Here is a 17,674-nt window from a genome sequence, read left to right on the forward strand (position 1 = left end):
GAACCACTTGCTGGATCAAGGAATAATGTTGGAAAACAAGGCTGTGACAAAAACTGTGTTCGAGAAACTGTTAGTTCTGGACAGTGGCGAGATAAAAATATGTCCCAAGTTATCTCAGCAACACATTATAGTGAAGGGCAGAGAGCGACAGCGAGTACGCTTAGCAGCTCAGCTGCTATCAAATACAACTGCACAGGCGATTCGGTATTTGATGCCTGAAGAAGGACACGCCAGTGATTTCATACAGATGGTGGATGAGACTTTCGATGTACTTAATTCAAGGACAAAAGAAAGTAATAAATCACTAGCCTGTGGATTTGGTGTCAATTTTCAAGCCCAAGAATAGTGCCTACGTAAATTTTCGAAGTGTTGTGAGAAGATGCGTGTTGGCAACTCAAAGCATCCCCTACCCTTCCAGAAAGGATTTTTGAAAACTGTTCAGTCACTTTTGGGTCTGTTCAGTGGCTTAGCTGTTTATAATATTGAATATATTCTTACAGCAAGATTAAATCAAGACTGCTTGGAGAACTTTTTTTCTCTTATAAGAGGCCTTGGACGTTTTTATGATCACCCATCGCCAGTCGAAGTAAACAGCCGGATAAGACTGTTGTTGTTGGGAGCAAACGCTCATGATATTCCACTTTCAAATGCATCGTCTGTTGAGCCAGATGAAGAAGGAAGATTCGTGACTGCAACTGTTTTTGGCAATATCCTGCCCGATATGTCTGAGGCGTTGGCAATGGTTGAAGGAGAGAAGGAGATAGAAGATTTAGATTTTGGAGTAGGAGAATCCGATGTGCCTCCAATGTCACTGGCTTCTGATTGTAGCACTGAAGGATTTAAATATCTTGCTGGATATGTAGCTTATCGATGCAGACAGTATGACAGATCACTGGCCACACCCACTGGAGAGTTACTGACACTGCCTGAGGAGACATCGAGAGGATGGCTGGGCATGGTTTCTCGTGGGGGTTTGCTTGTGCCTTCAGAAACGTGGCTCGAAACAATTAGCAGATTTGAGTTAATTTTTGCCCAGATCCAAGGACACGACAGTTTGTCCAGGGAAACTGGTGTCATCAAGAACCTGTGCGCTATACTTACCGAGCGATTCCCCACTATTCACCCAGAAATCATTAAGATTTATGCTAGGACGAGAACCTTTATCCGACTGCGTTGGCTGTCTGCAAAGGACAAGTCGAAGAAAGCAGTTGCCGCTCAGCAACGGAAAGCAAGGAAGTGGTATTTGTCATCGCTTTAGAATGTAAATAAACATTATTTGTGAACGTTAAATAATATATAAACTTAGTGATAGAAGTGAAGGTCCTCTGACTGTGTGTTTCACAACAAGCAAGACTCTACACTGACAGTGTCAAGGATTGGCTTATTGTTTCCCACACTACATACCAACTTTGCTGAACGGCGGACTCGGTAAGTTAATTTACCACTATTTCCTGTAAATCGTATTTTGCAGCACTTTCTTTGGTTCAATTTTAACAACTAGGGCAAACATTATACAGCCACCTTGATAAAAATATAAGCCAAGGTTTGAGGTGTGAGAAAATTAAGAATGTGTGTGTGTGTGTGTGTGTGTGTGTGTGTGTGTGTGTGTGTGTGTCAGTTCAGGTAGGTAATTCAAATGCTTCCTACAAATAAGGCAATTGCATAATTTCTTGAGTGAAAATGAAAGTGTTTTTGTAGACATGATGTAAACAGAATATAAATGAGCGTTACATAGAGCTTGTCTACAAGTTAACACTTTTCCCAGAGCCAAAGTTAGAAAATCGAATGCTCAATTCGAACGTTTACTTCGTAGAGAACTGCAAAACAGACTGTACTTAGCACTTATTTTTGTATAGTTTGATGTATAGACGCTTGATTTTATTAAAGTCAGCACTCAGCAGTATCTGTTTAAAAGCTGGACAAGTTACAGAATATAGCAGTAACTTTCTAGAAATAGCAGAATAACAATTTACCTTTTACTATTTCTGTAGAAACTGAAACATTTCACAAATACATCGCTTAAATGCGCGGACTGCTTCTTGTAGCGCTGTTCAGAGGCAGCGGCGGTTCCTTCGTGACGTCACAGCCTCAGCCAATGGCAGGACAGAACGCTTACTGCTCAACCTTATTTTTTTACGGACCTTGTCTCGTACATGGTCGGCGCAGCGAGGGGTGGGCGCCAAACTACATAGAAATTAAACGGAACTTTTAAACTCTGCACCTATGATCTTGCACAAAAGGCCTGTGCGCTGGAGGACCCCACTGAACCTGCGTCATTGTGCTTTGTTACATTTTAATTCATTTTTAAGAGGTTATACATATACAGCTAGTGATTAAATTAGTGGGAGATACTAAGGTTCTACACGTAGTGCACTACCTATACAGCAGACTCTCTTGAGCATAAAGTATTAGTACTACTTACGAGCAAGTACCGTAATATTTATGAACGTATTTCAGTTTCCATCAGTTGATACTAGATGTTAACGTGAGAATAAGAAATTTTAATCAAAATAAAGGCAATGTTTTAGTTATCAAATAAGTTGATTTTTAGTCATATCTAACATTTATGTTACGCATTATATACAAGTACGCTTGCAGGAATTTTAAACTTTAGCTCCTCGCCAAGTTCTGGTTTCCCATCCTGACACATGCGGCACTCGTTTTGACAATTTTAAATCTTTTTGTGACTAGTTTCATATGATGTTGGTGTAAGTATTTAAAGCATATTCATTCACAACAGAGTGGTCTCAAAGTTGCTGTTGGGTAGATTTTGATCTACCGTCCACTTAAGTGTTAAAAGATAGAACTACTTTAGTTAATTGACATCTACAACTTTTATATTTGAAAATTTCGTCATTTCGTCATTTCAAAACGATTTTCAGCTTTTAGAACATTGGGGCGACATGGAAAACGAAAATTTTACTTGCAGTCACTTTAATAAGGTTCTCGTTTTCACTTTTGCCAATCGGCTGAGGTGCTGTCAGCCAGCCTCTACTATGGATACAGGGTGTACATAAAGTCTGGGACCACTTTCAATTATTTATTGCACAAGAACCAAACATTGTATAGATTTTACACATATGTCATTTTGAAGAGAAACCCTGAAAGTTTTTTTTTTTTACAAAAATTTGATATATGCGAACCATGAGTAACCCGGCAAACGTCAATACGTAATCGAATTCTTGCCATACCCGTCCCAGCATGGCATCGTCGACTGTGGCAATCGCCTCCCGTATTCTCTCCCGGAGCTCTGCTCCATCACGTGGTAGAGGTGGTACATACACCAGATCTTTAATGTATACTCACAGAAAAAAGTCACACGGAGTGAGATCTGGTGATCGGGGAGACCATTTCATGAAACACCTCGCTCCACACCTGAACTCGCCATGTCTGCGACTAGCGCTGACTATCGGAAAGTTACCAAACTACGCTATGGCGATATACACGAAAAAAAAAAAAAAAAAACATTCAGGGTTTCTCTTCAAAATGACTTATTTATGGTATCTCCACAATATTTATTTCTTGTGCAATAAATAATTGAAAGTGTTCATGGACTTTATGTACACCCTGTACTTTAGACGCCCAGCGAGCGAAAGTTACTTTTGACAAGTCGAGATTCGCCGATTTGATGCTAGTATTGTAGTAATTTTTTGTGTTACGGTTTGTTACTGTAATGTTCAGAAGCCAGTAGAGCTGAACAGTCTGCTGCACGCTCTCCGTTATTTTGTGGCTCTATAAGAAGTTACGTTTTCCTATCGTTGCACCACACAGCTTTAAGAGTTTCCTTACAATGGAAGCGAATGACGCAACTAGCAAAAGTGCTTCAGCAGATTACCAAGAATGGAATAGTTGCCTGAAACACACAATGTTCGGAAACAGGGACATTGTTACTCTTTGTGCCTTTCGCTAAACCGGCAGTGTCGGGGTAGTCAGAGGGAGGTGGAGATGAAGATAAGGCTTTCTTAACTGATGCTGAACGAGCTCAGGATTCTCAGAGATAATGGTCATCAGTTGGACACTTTCAATTATAACTGATAGATTGTTGTTGTGTAGGTACATAGTAACAAACCTCTCGTGCAAATGTTAGTGCCCCTTCCAAAATTTTGCACATGTGAGTATGTAAGAAAGGCGTTGTTGAGAAGCATCTATAAAATCGGCAATGCAGAGATGGGACGATTCGACCAAGAGTGAGGTGACAGTAATGGTGGCATTTGCATTTTCATTAATAGCATGAAGTTTCTGACAATTGCTGTTACAAACGAGGCGTCAAGAACAGCTAAAGGGGTTATTAATGGTCACAATGTATCACTTTCTCAAATAAAATCATTGTTAGAGATACTTTAATTCCACTTACATATGCCAATGTGTCAGATCTCGGAATCTGGTATGGTCACAGACGCTGGCATACGTTTGATATTACAATGTTTCGTGGGTGAACATTAAGGTAGCGTCGTGAAATACTGAAATGTTTTTACTGAAGCCCTGATGTGCATTTACGCCCCATTTAAAAAAACTGTAGCGTTCATGGAATCTGATAGCAAGTGGCCACATATACGTGACCCGTACAGCAGTTGTAATATTTATTACGTATAAACACTATTTTAGCCACTGCAAGGCCAACTTTCATGTTTTCTGTTCATATGAATGCGTAAATACCTGCTTTTAATTTCATCCATACATTTTTGTGTTGGCTATTGTCATTGAAGCCCTTGGGTCACTTTCATATAATTCTTATATGAATCTGATCAAACACCGAGAAGGCGGCCACGGGACAGTAATAGTAATCCTCCTTTCCGTTCAGATATGTTTGAGTACTTCTTAAAAAATGGGGAAATTTCAAAATGCTCTGCTTGGCGATTGTTTTAGCGATAGATGTCTCTACCAATAAGTGTGATCTGGCTCTTTTCTACGGCTGTGGGTTATGAAGAGAGTGGAAGAAACTAAAACAAAAGGTGAGTGAGTATGAGAGCAGCGCTGATCACAAAGCACAAATTAGGAAATGCTCTAAATAGTACTTCAACCATACAAAATCCTTTAGGCCGAAACATTGTAAGAGAGGAGGAGTCCGGACCGAAGAATTGCATCAAGTGATCGAAGCGATTATTTTTTTGCGGTAAAAGGTTTAGCTTTGAAAAGTGATAATGGCTTAGTCGATCGTCAAAATGGCACTTTTTTGGGCACCTTAGAGTTTGTGGCGTAATTTGATCCAGTTACGGAAGAGTATTTAAGCAAAGGGGAAAACGCATGCTTCATGATCTATCAAGCAATGCTCAGAATGAATTTACTGAAATAGCTGGAGACTGTTCGCCAAACTACACTCCTGGAAATGGAAAAAAGAACACATTGACACCGGTGTGTCAGACCCACCATACTTGCTCCGGACACTGCGAGAGGGCTGTACAAGCAATGATCACACGCACGGCACAGCGGACACACCAGGAACCGCGGTGTTGGCCGTCGAATGGCGCTAGCTGCGCAGCATTTGTGCACCGCCGCCGTCAGTGTCAGCCAGTTTGCCGTGGCATACGGAGCTCCATCGCAGTCTTTAACACTGGTAGCATGCCGCGACAGCGTGGACGTGAACCGTATGTGCAGTTGACGGACTTTGAGCGAGGGCGTATAGTGGGCATGCGAGAGGCCGGGTGGACGTACAGCCGAATTGCTCAACACGTGGGGCGTGAGGTCTCCACAAGTACATCGATGTTGTCGCCAGTGGTCGGCGGAAGGTGAACGTGCCCGTCGACCTGGGACCCGACCGCAGCGACGCACGGATGCACGCCAAGACCGTAGGATCCTACGCAGTGCCGTAGGGGACCGCACCGCCACTTCCCAGCAAATTAGGGACACTGTTGCTCCTGGGGTATCGGCGAGGACCATTCGCAACCGTCTCCATGAAGCTGGGCTACGGTCCCGCACACCGTTAGGCCGTCTTCCGCTCAGGCCCCAACATCCTGCAGACCGCCTCCAGTGGTGTCGCGACAGGCGTGAATGGAGGGACGAATGGAGACGTGTCGTCTTCAGCGATGAGAGTCGCTTCTGCCTTGGTGCCAATGATGGTCGTATGCGTGTTTGGCGCCGTGCAGCAGAGCGCCACAATCAGCACTGCATACGACCGAGGCACACAGGGCCAACACCCGGCATCATGGTGTGGGGAGCGATCTCCTACACTGACCGTACACCACTGGTGATCGTCGAGGGGACACTGAATAGTGCACGGTACATCCAAACCGTCATCGAACCCATCGTTCTACCATTCCTAGACCGCCAAGGGAACTTGCTGTTCCAACAGGACAATGCACGTCCGCATGTATCCCGTGCCACCCAACGTGCTCTAGAAGGTGTAAGTCAACTACCCTGGCCAGCAAGATCTCCGGATCTGTCCCCCATTGAGCATGTTTGGGACTGGATGAAGCGTCGTCTCACGCGGTCTGCACGTCCAGCACAAACGCTGGTCCAACTGAGGCACCAGGTGGAAATGGCATGGCAAGCCGTTCCACAGGACTACATCCAGCATCTCTACGATCGTCTCCATGGGAGAATAGCAGCCTGCATTGCTGCGAAAGGTGAATACACACTGTACTAGTGCCGACATTGTGCATGCTCTGTTGCCTGTGTCTATGTGCCTGTGGTTCTGTCAGTGTGATCATGTGATGTATCTGACCCCAGGAATGTGTCAATAAAGTTTCCCCTTCCTGGGACAATGAATTCACGGTGTTCTTATTTCAATTTCCAGGAGTGTATTTAAGCAGAGCTAACACGTAGCAAAGACCACTCTGTTATGATTGATGAAACTCCGAAAAAGACTCAACAGAGTAAAATGTTCTTATATTGCGCTAAGTTTCCGTCGATGCAGAAATACAATACAGAATGATATTTTGTAGACTTTTTTGACTGTGGCCAAGTCTGGTCAATCAGCTGCTAAAATGATGTGTGACGAGCTGAAACTTTATTGTTTATACGTTTCAGGTTGTCGTCGCAGTGTCATGACAACGAGAGCTACATGAGTGGCGTTAATCAGGGAACTCAAGCGTATATGCTAAAAGAATATCCATTGGCAATTTATTCTCCTTTCAGTGCTCATTCATGAAATATATGTGGCGTCCGTGCCGCGGTACGTACGTGGATGAAGTTATTTTTCTCGGAATTATAGTGAAAACATATAATTTTTTGTCAGTGTAGTCCCGAAAGATGGAAAGTTTTAAAAGGAAGAATTGCAGCATATCTTCACGGGCTATCGGCAACAAAACAGCCGACACCTATAGACGCTGTGCGTCCATTTGCAAAACATTAACCATCATTACAAAGGGCGGTTGAACTTGCTATTTAATTGCCTTCGGAGATACTGACTGAGCTGAATGATGAGAGCGGTTGTATGCAACTGAATGCTATCAATTTTTGTAGACATACTTTGTGAGCGTTGATTTCTGTTGATTGCTGTAACTTTCTTAATTTTTGTAGAGCAATTGTTTAATAAGCGACAGTGGATTCGTATCATTTACACAGTCGTTTTGATATATTTGAAACTACTGCAGACCGTAATGTGTAAACAGTCTGGTGTAAATGCTGCAACTGATCAATATAAAAAGGAAGTTAAGTAAGTATTATACAGGCGTAGACGTAGAGCTGCATGAAGTTTACATAGCCCTAAAGTCAACTATAATATTATATTTTAAAGATTACATATTGTTTTTGAATTGTCATGTACCATCAGTGAATGTTTTCAAACTCAAGCAATTTGAATTATTTTAATCTTTTTTTATCCTTCCAAATATAAATTGGCGTTAACTGAATTCCCCGTTTTTGTTTGTAAAACATGGGAATAATGTCAAGAACAGAAACACTCTCGTAATGGACTGAACAACTATCTAGTTACTAAAAAAATAGGTTTTCGGCTCTTAAAGGCATTTTCAGGTAAGAACAATACACCAGCAATAAATAAAATAAAGCGCAAAATACAGCGATACTAAAGTCACAGATACAGAGGTCGTTGAAAGCGAAGCCTTACGGTAAAGACAACTATAAACGAAATCGCAAAATTTTCAAAAATGTGTATTTAAGTTCATTTCAGAGTCGTATTATAACACATATCCGTAACTGAAACATATTAGGCAAGGGGAAAATTTTTAAAAACTAAACTAGCGTTCAGTGTCTCAAAGCTAATTTTTTTGATTTGATTTAACATACCTGCGGTAATGTCATTTTCCTTTTTTTGTGAGGATATTTTGAGTTACACTTTAGGTGAGTTTTGACCATTGGGAAGAAAATGCATTAAATCACAGCTGTTGAATGCATACTGCTTCCTACACTGAAAATATATCCGTAACAGACGTTATATTGAACATCATTAAGACCTATTGCAAAATTATAATAGAAATGGTAAATAAAGTGTTGGCAAATACAAATTCAACAGCACAAAGGATACCAGATAATGAAAATTTTTCTTATCCTACGTAAAACGTTTTAATAGAATACGTGTTTAAATGTGTGATTTCGGGATACACACAGTGCTAAACTGACGAGGAGAATACAAGCGCCAAAACTCGATTTCTCATAAGCTTTTCTCAGAGAAAGAGAAGTCAAAATAAGCGAACACGTGCCTCGGCATATCGTAAATTCTCAACCGTTTCTGAGAATACGATGGTCAAACTCCTCGACGTAGTTCAAATGCATTTTAGCGCGCAATAATCTCAGCCTGAAATGTGACACAGTGACTGGCGACGCAGCCTCTCTCTTTTGTGGCCCATGTTCGAAACCCGAGTGTTTTCATCTATTTCATTATTTTTTTTCTTTTATCTACCCATGTCCGTAGAAGGTTACTACACGAATATTTCCTATCAAGTTAGGGGATACAAAGGCGTTATATTAATTGCAAGATTACAACTGAATTTCCCAACAAGCGTCGTAGATTTATGATACGATGGATGTCCATACGGTATTTTCAAGGGTTACAATCTTTCAAATTTCGGGCTTTTATAAACTGTCATCTTAATTCTTATATTTTGTTGTTAGTTTTGTTCTACAAGAAGATTTTGTGCATTCCATTGGAAGATACCGATCGTAGAAACATTCGAAACAGAAACTCGAACAAGACGAGCATCTCGCGGAGGCAGGTTTGCCACAGTTACAAATCTTCGTATGAATCTTACTCCGGAACGAATCGTCGTTGACACTGCTGCAGATTTCAGGCATCGGCAATAAGTTCACGGCAACCCAAGCATAACGTATCACTTTAGCGAAAACTGTTGCTTGCGATTAATCATGAATCAAGGAACACAACAGGAATTTCACGGAAAACAATTGTTTCGTGGAGTAATCTTCTCCGGATATGGGTACATAAATGAAAATCAGAAACAAAACTTATAATCCGGTTTAGAACACGAGGCGCAACATCGCGAAGGCGCGACGCCAGCCACTGTCCCACTGCTTCAGCTGAACTTATTTCTCGCCAAAGGGCACAGAAAGTACCACGAAAGCTTTGACTGTCGATTTGTTGGAAACAGTCGAGTATCTACAGAGAAGCCGAAATGTGTGTTCGCTTGTTTTAAACCCTCTTATACTGAGCGAAATTGCTAGGAAATCAGGTTAAGGCACTTGCCGTGTTCTCCTCGTTGTATAACGAGCAATCACGTCTGGCGTCAACAATGGCTCTAACACGATTGCGCATGGAGTCGAACTGGGCTTGACTGAAAAATGCGGTTACGTCATTCCATGTCTCTATAACTCCGTTCCTGAGTTAGTCAATCGTATTGACTAATGAGTGATGGTGTGCCATATTTTAATGACTCACGCAACTGGGAGCATATTGGCCAAGGCAACAGTCACACACGTTCTGTATTGAGATGCAGGACAACACAGACAACATGTAACCTTCTCTTGTTGAAAAGCGACTTCATGGAGAGGTAGAAGATACGCCACAACCGCCTGTACTGACATGTCATTAATATAACAGTTGTGCAAATTACGACCCATGCCAAGCAGAGGCGATGATTTTGTGTAACTAATGACATTCCATAACATGATACCGGACGCTGGGCCTTTATGACGGTGTTACACGGCTAGGAAACATGCGCACAATATCCTACTTCCCGTTCTGGCCGTGCCTAAAGCATCAGATTCATTTCCTGCTACAGGAGTATTTCGACCTTGTCTGCGTGGTCATTAGGGAATAGACTCGAAGTCATGATACATTAAGGACGTAAGGGGTAGCACAACTCTACTGAAATAATACTGTCCGCAGCTCGTGGTCTAGTGGCTAGCGTTGCTGCCTCTAGATCACGGGGTCCCTGGTTCGATTCCCTACCGGGTCGGGAGTTTCCTCCGCCAGGGGACTGGGTGTTTGTGTTGTACTCATCATCATTTGGTTAGTGGCGAGAGTGGAAATGGAAAGATTGGAAGTTGTATGGGCGCTGATGACCACGATGTTGAGCGCCCCACAAACCATCTTCATCATTATGAAATAATAGTCGACTCAAACTATTTTAAATAGGTACAATTTGGAAAAAATGTGGAGGGCCACAATTATATTACTAATGGAAGTCATATCAGAAATCTGTGACAAAAGTGTCTTGATACAATATAGAGATTGCATGACAGAGACAATGCTCAGTCAGTCGAGGAAAACTATACACACAAATTAGTAAAGGACACTTATTAATCGGAGAAATAGAAATCATAATTGAGTGCGAGCGAGAGAGATACCGTCTAATGATCCCCAACGGCAGTAAAACAGAGTACGAGGGCGTGCTAAAAAGTAATGTCCCCGAATTCTAAAAGCCTTTCTAAATAAAACGTACGTTGTTTACATCTTTATTCTTCTCTACATATTTATTTTGCAACATAGCCACCCTGCCGACTAACACATTTCTCCCAAAGAGAGACCAGCTTGATGATAGAATGTTTGGGTTAGTTGATGGAACCACAATCTCACCTCTGCTTGTACCGCTTCATCATTGTCAAAATGAAATCCTCGAAGGTGTTCTTTACTTTCGGAAGACGACGAAAATCGGCTGTGGCCAAGTAGGTACTATATGGAGGATGATCGATTACAGTGAACCCAAGGCATCGGGCTGTTGCCGGCCGGAGTGGGCGAGCGGTACTAGGCGCTTCAGTCTGGAACCGCGCGACCGCTGCGGTCGCAGGTTCGAATCCTGCCTCGGGCATGGATGAATGTGATGTCCTTAGGTTGGTTTGGTTTAATTTGTTCTACGTTCTAGGGGACTCTGGACCTCAGATGTTTAGTCCCAAAGTGCTCAGAGCCATTTGAACCATTTTTGCATCGGACTGTTGCAGATGTCGCATCGCTCGTGTAGGATCCGGTACTGTCATGCTAAAGGATAGAATACTCCATTTGTGAACGAACTGTTCGAATTCGAAACTCGATTACAGGACGCTGTTTCTCTATCATCGACAAAATTACGGTACACAACGCCAAGTTACACGCAATAATTCGGAGCCGTCCTCCAGTGGAATAATACGTAAACATGAAGAATGAAGACGAAAAATGTTAATAACGTTTGTTTTATTTAAAAAGCTTTAAGAATTTTTGCATGAAACATTCAGAGGCATTAGTTTCCAGCATGTTCTCGTAGGCTACCCTAGCGGCGGCTGCGGGGAGGTATCGGTAGTCTGACGTGAACTTTGTAATTTCAGAGGGTCGGATCATCGCGAGTAGCGGTTAAGTAGGACACGAATTGATTTTACGACTAACCGGTAACATTACATGCGCGGAAGAATTCGGGTCTGAATGAGGCAGAGCTCTTGCTGTTGGGGTTATTTAACACCTCGAGCTTCGAAGGAAATAGCCAACCGCGCAGAGGTTTTACTTTCCGTAGCCAATCTGACAGAGCTCATTTTCACATTTAAGAAAGGGCTACAGAGTTAGATTGGATAACACTGCCTTCCTCGAAATTTTAGTTCGCTTCTCTGATGTATCTATTGCGGACTTTGAAAAATAAAAATAAATGTGATGTGGTGTGGCCCTCAACTACGTACCGTCATGCTCAGACTTGAAATATTAAAAGTTTTGGCTGGTTTCGTTGTCTAGGGGCTGGGATACATAGTTGCCGCATTATACGCCAAATACCGCTGAGTCTACAGTATAAAACATGAATATACACATGAATTCAATGGTCGAAGTTTCCTATCACTCGGCAATTGCGAATTTTATAAATGATAGATTTGCAATTATATAAATTCTACAGGTACTATTTTAACGACTTTAAATTATGAGTACGATAGCAGAAGTACCTTTAAGAATGCCCTTTATTATTGCAAAGCACATACTGGTGTCGATGGTCCTGCAATTAAATAAAATTTAAGTTGAGTAACAGAGAAGCCATAAATTCCTAGCCGGCCGCGGTGGTCTAGCGGTTCTAGGCGCTCAGTCCGGAACCGCCCGATTGCTACGGTCGCAGGTTCGAATCCTGCCTGGGCCATGGATGTGTGTGATGTCCTTAGGTTAGTTAGGTTTAAGTAGTTCTAAGTTCTAGGGGACTGATGACCACAGATGTTAAGTCCAATAGTGCTCAGAGCCATTTGAACCATAGATTCCTCCTTCACGTAATTAGTTATGAACAACAACATAGGTCGCGAGATACTCACTTGTAAACGCGCACTACGTCTTCACCGCAGAAGCCACGGAAATCTCACAAGTGCACAAGTTGACACTACAAAATATTTCAATCTCCCGCGACAACGCGCCAGCTGCTCCACACTCCAAGTCTTTCCTGCGACTGTTCGTCCGTCACGCCGACTGACCAGGACTCTCTCCTGTCCTCTCCCGTACTGTAACTGGCTAGATCGCTCCCTCCATGTCTCCAAGCCAATGCACACTCACAAACATAATTAAACACATCCGAAATACTGGATTTACATTTAAATAACTTGAAATAAAATAAATATTCCTACCGCTGGACCATAAACACACTCTAACAAACATTATTAAGTGCATAAACAAGTCAAATAAACAGATATCAAAGGAATAGAAACAAAAGGTAGGCCAGTAGCCTAATGTCTCTGTGCTTTCCAAAACACAGTAAATATTTAACGAATTTCTTCATGAATAGTATATATCGGATACAAACATAGAGATAGACGAATAAATATATTGGCAAGTATTCTGTTACCGATTTTTCGTGTAACTGTGGTGCACTTATGGCCTGACGCGATTAATAGTAATCGGCCACTTTGACCTCCAATAACTCATGTACTATTCAAGTTACATGCCTGTAATTCATACCAATTTAGGTTTACACTAATAGCTTTCTAAAGATACGCCGATCGACAAAATCGGATGAACCGTTTAGCTCTTGGAAATTCGTTGCTGGTTGTTACTTGTATAATTTACAGTCAGATCCTAAACTTTAAACTAATAACGATATTGAAAATCTGATTACACCATCAGAATCGTTGTGCAAATAATGGTAATGTATATGTTTATTTTCAAGGTATCATGATTCCCCTGGCTATTATTAATTTCTGCATGAGCTGTGTAATGTCTGCCAATATAGTTTCACAAAGTCTACCATCTTAGGCATTTCGCGGCATACAAATCTCCTTCATCGACACAAAGCCCATTCCTCGACACAGCGTTAACATGGAATTCCCAGTCACGCGGTCGGCCTGGACCATGCCCTGGGGCTACTACCCCTCTTGCTCCGGCTAACGTGCGGCACCACACGATCGCTAATGGGCCCCGGCTTGCCGAGCAGCCCGTGCGGCCTCGCCAACTCCGAACTTAGTATATTTTCAGGGTGCCACAACTCGCCCGTTACGTCACACCATGCAAGAAAGAGGATTCAAACTAGGCACAGCTGGTTTCCTTGCTATGGAGAACCTCATCATGGCGAAAACTAGCAACTCATATCAAACACAAGCCGTAGAACTTACAGATATTAATAATGAAATCATCCCTGTCTATTTAGCATCTCCCGTCCGCCCCTCGCAACACACTCACTCGGAATACTTCTGAAAGTCTCAAGAAGTCTGCTGTTCAGTACAACAAAATAAGATAGGTCTTCTTAGTAATGTGAAGTTCGTAACAGACAATTGTTCTGCAACGAAACGAAAATAGCTTCTTGAGAGTGTATATTACGTTCTCTTGACTGATGAAAAGCCTATTTCAAAACAAACTAAATGTTCACATTTCTATCTCGCCAGCAACATGACTGGTCCACTGCGCAGAACACCGAGGTTCAAAGCACAGTTTGCAGGAGCAATCTGTCCAGGTGACGAACGCAACGTCCGAGCCGAATGGTGTGCAAACGGTGGTGGTACATCAGTCGCTGGCTGGCGAAGACGGAACTGGCTCTAGACTACTCCACGCGGGCGGAAATACTCGCGCAGCGGAAGTTTTCAATTTCCTATTGTCTATCGAATTTGCGGCGGATTTAGCAAGAGATGCATGTCTAGAGCAGCCTCTGGTGCTACCTTCTGCGTCGCCGGCTAGTTACAGGGGGATTCCGCGGAAACCAGCCTGTCAGCAGGGTTTGAGCTGTAACGCGATAAGTAGAGATGCCTTGCGGGGTTGGCGGCATCAAAGTGTAACCCGAGAGATACGCCAAAATCACATACAACGTAAGATATTATTCAATATACAGCTCATTTTTGTAGTTTGCGACAGGTTACGAAGTTAGATTAGTTGGACTGGCTAGCACTGCCTTCCTCGAACCATTGCGATTACTTGTCTGACGCCTTCCGTGTACCCATGCGCGAGAGAGGATTCAAACTAGGCACTACATGGTTCCTTGCTATGGAGAACTCCATCATGGCAAAAACTAGTATTTCATAGCAACCATGAGACGCAAAATTTAAAGACAATAATCCTGTGCTATGTTATCATCCCTGTCTGTTTAGTATCTCCGTCCATTCTAGCAACGAAGATCACTAACCGCTTAGAGTAATATTTAATACTTTCTTCAAACAGTAGAAAACGTGTGGTGGAGGGGGGGGGGGGGCGGGTGAAAGGTTCTGTTGCTTTTACTGGACGAATTCCAATTCATTATTTGTTAATAGAAACCAAATCTGAACCTTACAAAGAGCGATTTCACGCTGGCTGATCCCAATAGTTTGATCTCGAAACATATTTGATCACATTTGGCTGTAAGACAACAAATCTATCATCTCTCAATGTCTAACACACATTAAATCTGAACAAAAAACATATAACAAACACTGGCGTACATACATAGTTAAGGAAAAATTATTCAAAAAAGGTGATAGCAAACTGAGTGCTAACGGCTAGTATCAAAACCCAAAAAGTTAGGTGGAATATTTAAATTTACAATAACACAAATGTTAAAACCAGTGGTACCTTTTGCTTGTGAATCGTTAAAGACAATTACGGGCAATCATCAAATTCTTTAAAATAGATATACATGCAAAAACTCTGTGTAAAAGGACATTCATGGCATGTACATCAGTTAACTTGCGACACATAGAAATTTTTATATACACTCCTGGAAATTGAAATAAGAACACCGTGAATTCATTGTCCCAGGAAGGGGAAACTTTATTGACACATTCCTGGGGTCAGATACATCACATGATCACACTGACAGAACCACAGGCACATAGACACAGGCAACAGAGCATGCACAATGTCGGCACTAGTACAGTGTATATCCACCTTTCGCAGCAATGCAGGCTGCTATTCTCCCATGGAGACGATCGTAGAGATGCTGGATGTAGTCCTGTGGAACGGCTTGCCATGCCATTTCCACCTGGCGCCTCAGCTGGACCAGCGTTCGTGCTGGACGTGCAGACCGCGTGAGACGACGCTTCATCCAGTCCCAAACATGCTCAATGGGGGACAGATCCGGAGATCTTGCTGGCCAGGGTAGTTGACTTACACCTTCTAGAGCACGTTGGGTGGCACGGGATACATGCGGACGTGCATTGTCCTGTTGGAACAGCACGTTCCCTTGCCAGTCTAGGAATGGTAGAACGATGGGTTCGATGACGGTTTGGATGTACCGTGCACTATTCAGTGTCCCCTCAACGATCACCAGTGGTGTACGGCCAGTGTAGGAGATCGCTCCCCACACCATGATGCCGGGTGTTGGCCCTGTGTGCCTCGGTCGTATGCAGTCCTGATTGTGGCGCTCACCTGCACGGCGCCAAACACGCATACGACCATCATTGGCACCAAGGCAGAAGCGACTCCCATCACTGAAGACGACACGTCTCCATTCGTCCCTCCATTCACGCCTGTCGCGACACCACTGGAGGCGGGCTGCACGATGTTGGGGCGTGAGCGGAAGACGGCCTAACGGTGTGCGGGACCGTAGCCCAGCTTCATGGAGACGGTTGCGAATGGTCCTCGCCGATACCCCAGGAGCAACAGTGTCCCTAATTTGCTGGGAAGTGGCGGTGCGGTCCCCTACGGCACTGCGTAGGATCCTACGGTCTTGGCGTGCATCCGTGCGTCGCTGCGGTCCGGTCCCAGGTCGACGGGCACGTGCACCTTCCGCCGACCACTGGCGACAACATCGATGTACTGTGGAGACCTCACGCCCCACGTGTTGAGCAATTCGGCGGTACGTCCACCCGGCCTCCCGCATGCCCACTATACGCCCTCGCTCAAAGTCCGTCAACTGCACATACGGTTCACGTCCACGCTGTCGCGGCATGCTACCAGTGTTAAAGACTGCGATGGAGCTCCGTATGCCACGGCAAACTGGCTGACACTGACGGCGGCGGTGCACAAATGCTGCGCAGCTAGCGCCATTCGACGGCCAACACCGCGGTTCCTGGTGTGTCCGCTGTGCCGTGCGTGTGATCATTGCTTGTACAGCCCTCTCGCAGTGTCCGGAGCAAGTATGGTGGGTCTGACACACCGGTGTCAATGTGTTCTTTTTTCCATTTCCAGGTGTGTATTTTGGTACAACAGCCATACTGAACTTCACAGAATTAAATGGTGGCACCCTGATATCAACGGCATTTACCAAATTATTTGACAGACAACCTCCGTGCTACCAGCGCGATAGCCGGCCGCGGTAGACGTGCGGTTCTAGCGCTGCAGTCCGGAACCGCGGGGCTGCTACGGTCGCAGGTTCGAATCCTGCCTCGGGCATGGATGTGTGTGATGTCCTTAGGTTAGTTAGGTTTCAGTAGTTCTACGTTCTAGGGGACTGATAACCTAAGATGTTAAGTCCCATCGTGCTCAGAGCCATTTGAACCATTTGAACCAGCGCGATAATCCTTTAAAGCCCCTTCATAATTAAACATCTCAGCAAAGCATGACTGTCCTTTGCCGCACTTAAAACACGTGGTTACAGTCATAGATAAACAAAAGAAAACCCACGCTTAACACTATTTTTAATGGACAGTAGTTAACGAGAATGAAGCTCGACTTGATACAACAGCCCCTCTCTCAATTATACGAGAGCCCAAAGAACTAACATACACAGTTTAACAAGAAAACAAGAACAGTAGTTCACACGTGATGACATCACTCATGCAACTCAATGAAGGACACGACCATGACGTAAGAGACAGCCAAAATCTCAAAAAACTCAAGGCCGTACGAACGATAATGACTGACAGAAGAATATCTCTTACACAAATGCCCTCTCGGAGTCTCAGCTTAGTACCATGCTACAGTCCCCCGGTGCTATACCCCTGCAGCGAGAAAATGGCAAACCGACAATTTACGCTCATTGCCAGTGACCCAACA

The sequence above is a fragment of the Schistocerca americana genome, chromosome 6, assembly GCF_021461395.2.
Source record: "Schistocerca americana isolate TAMUIC-IGC-003095 chromosome 6, iqSchAmer2.1, whole genome shotgun sequence".
In the NCBI taxonomy this organism is placed as follows: Eukaryota; Metazoa; Arthropoda; class Insecta; order Orthoptera; family Acrididae; genus Schistocerca; species Schistocerca americana.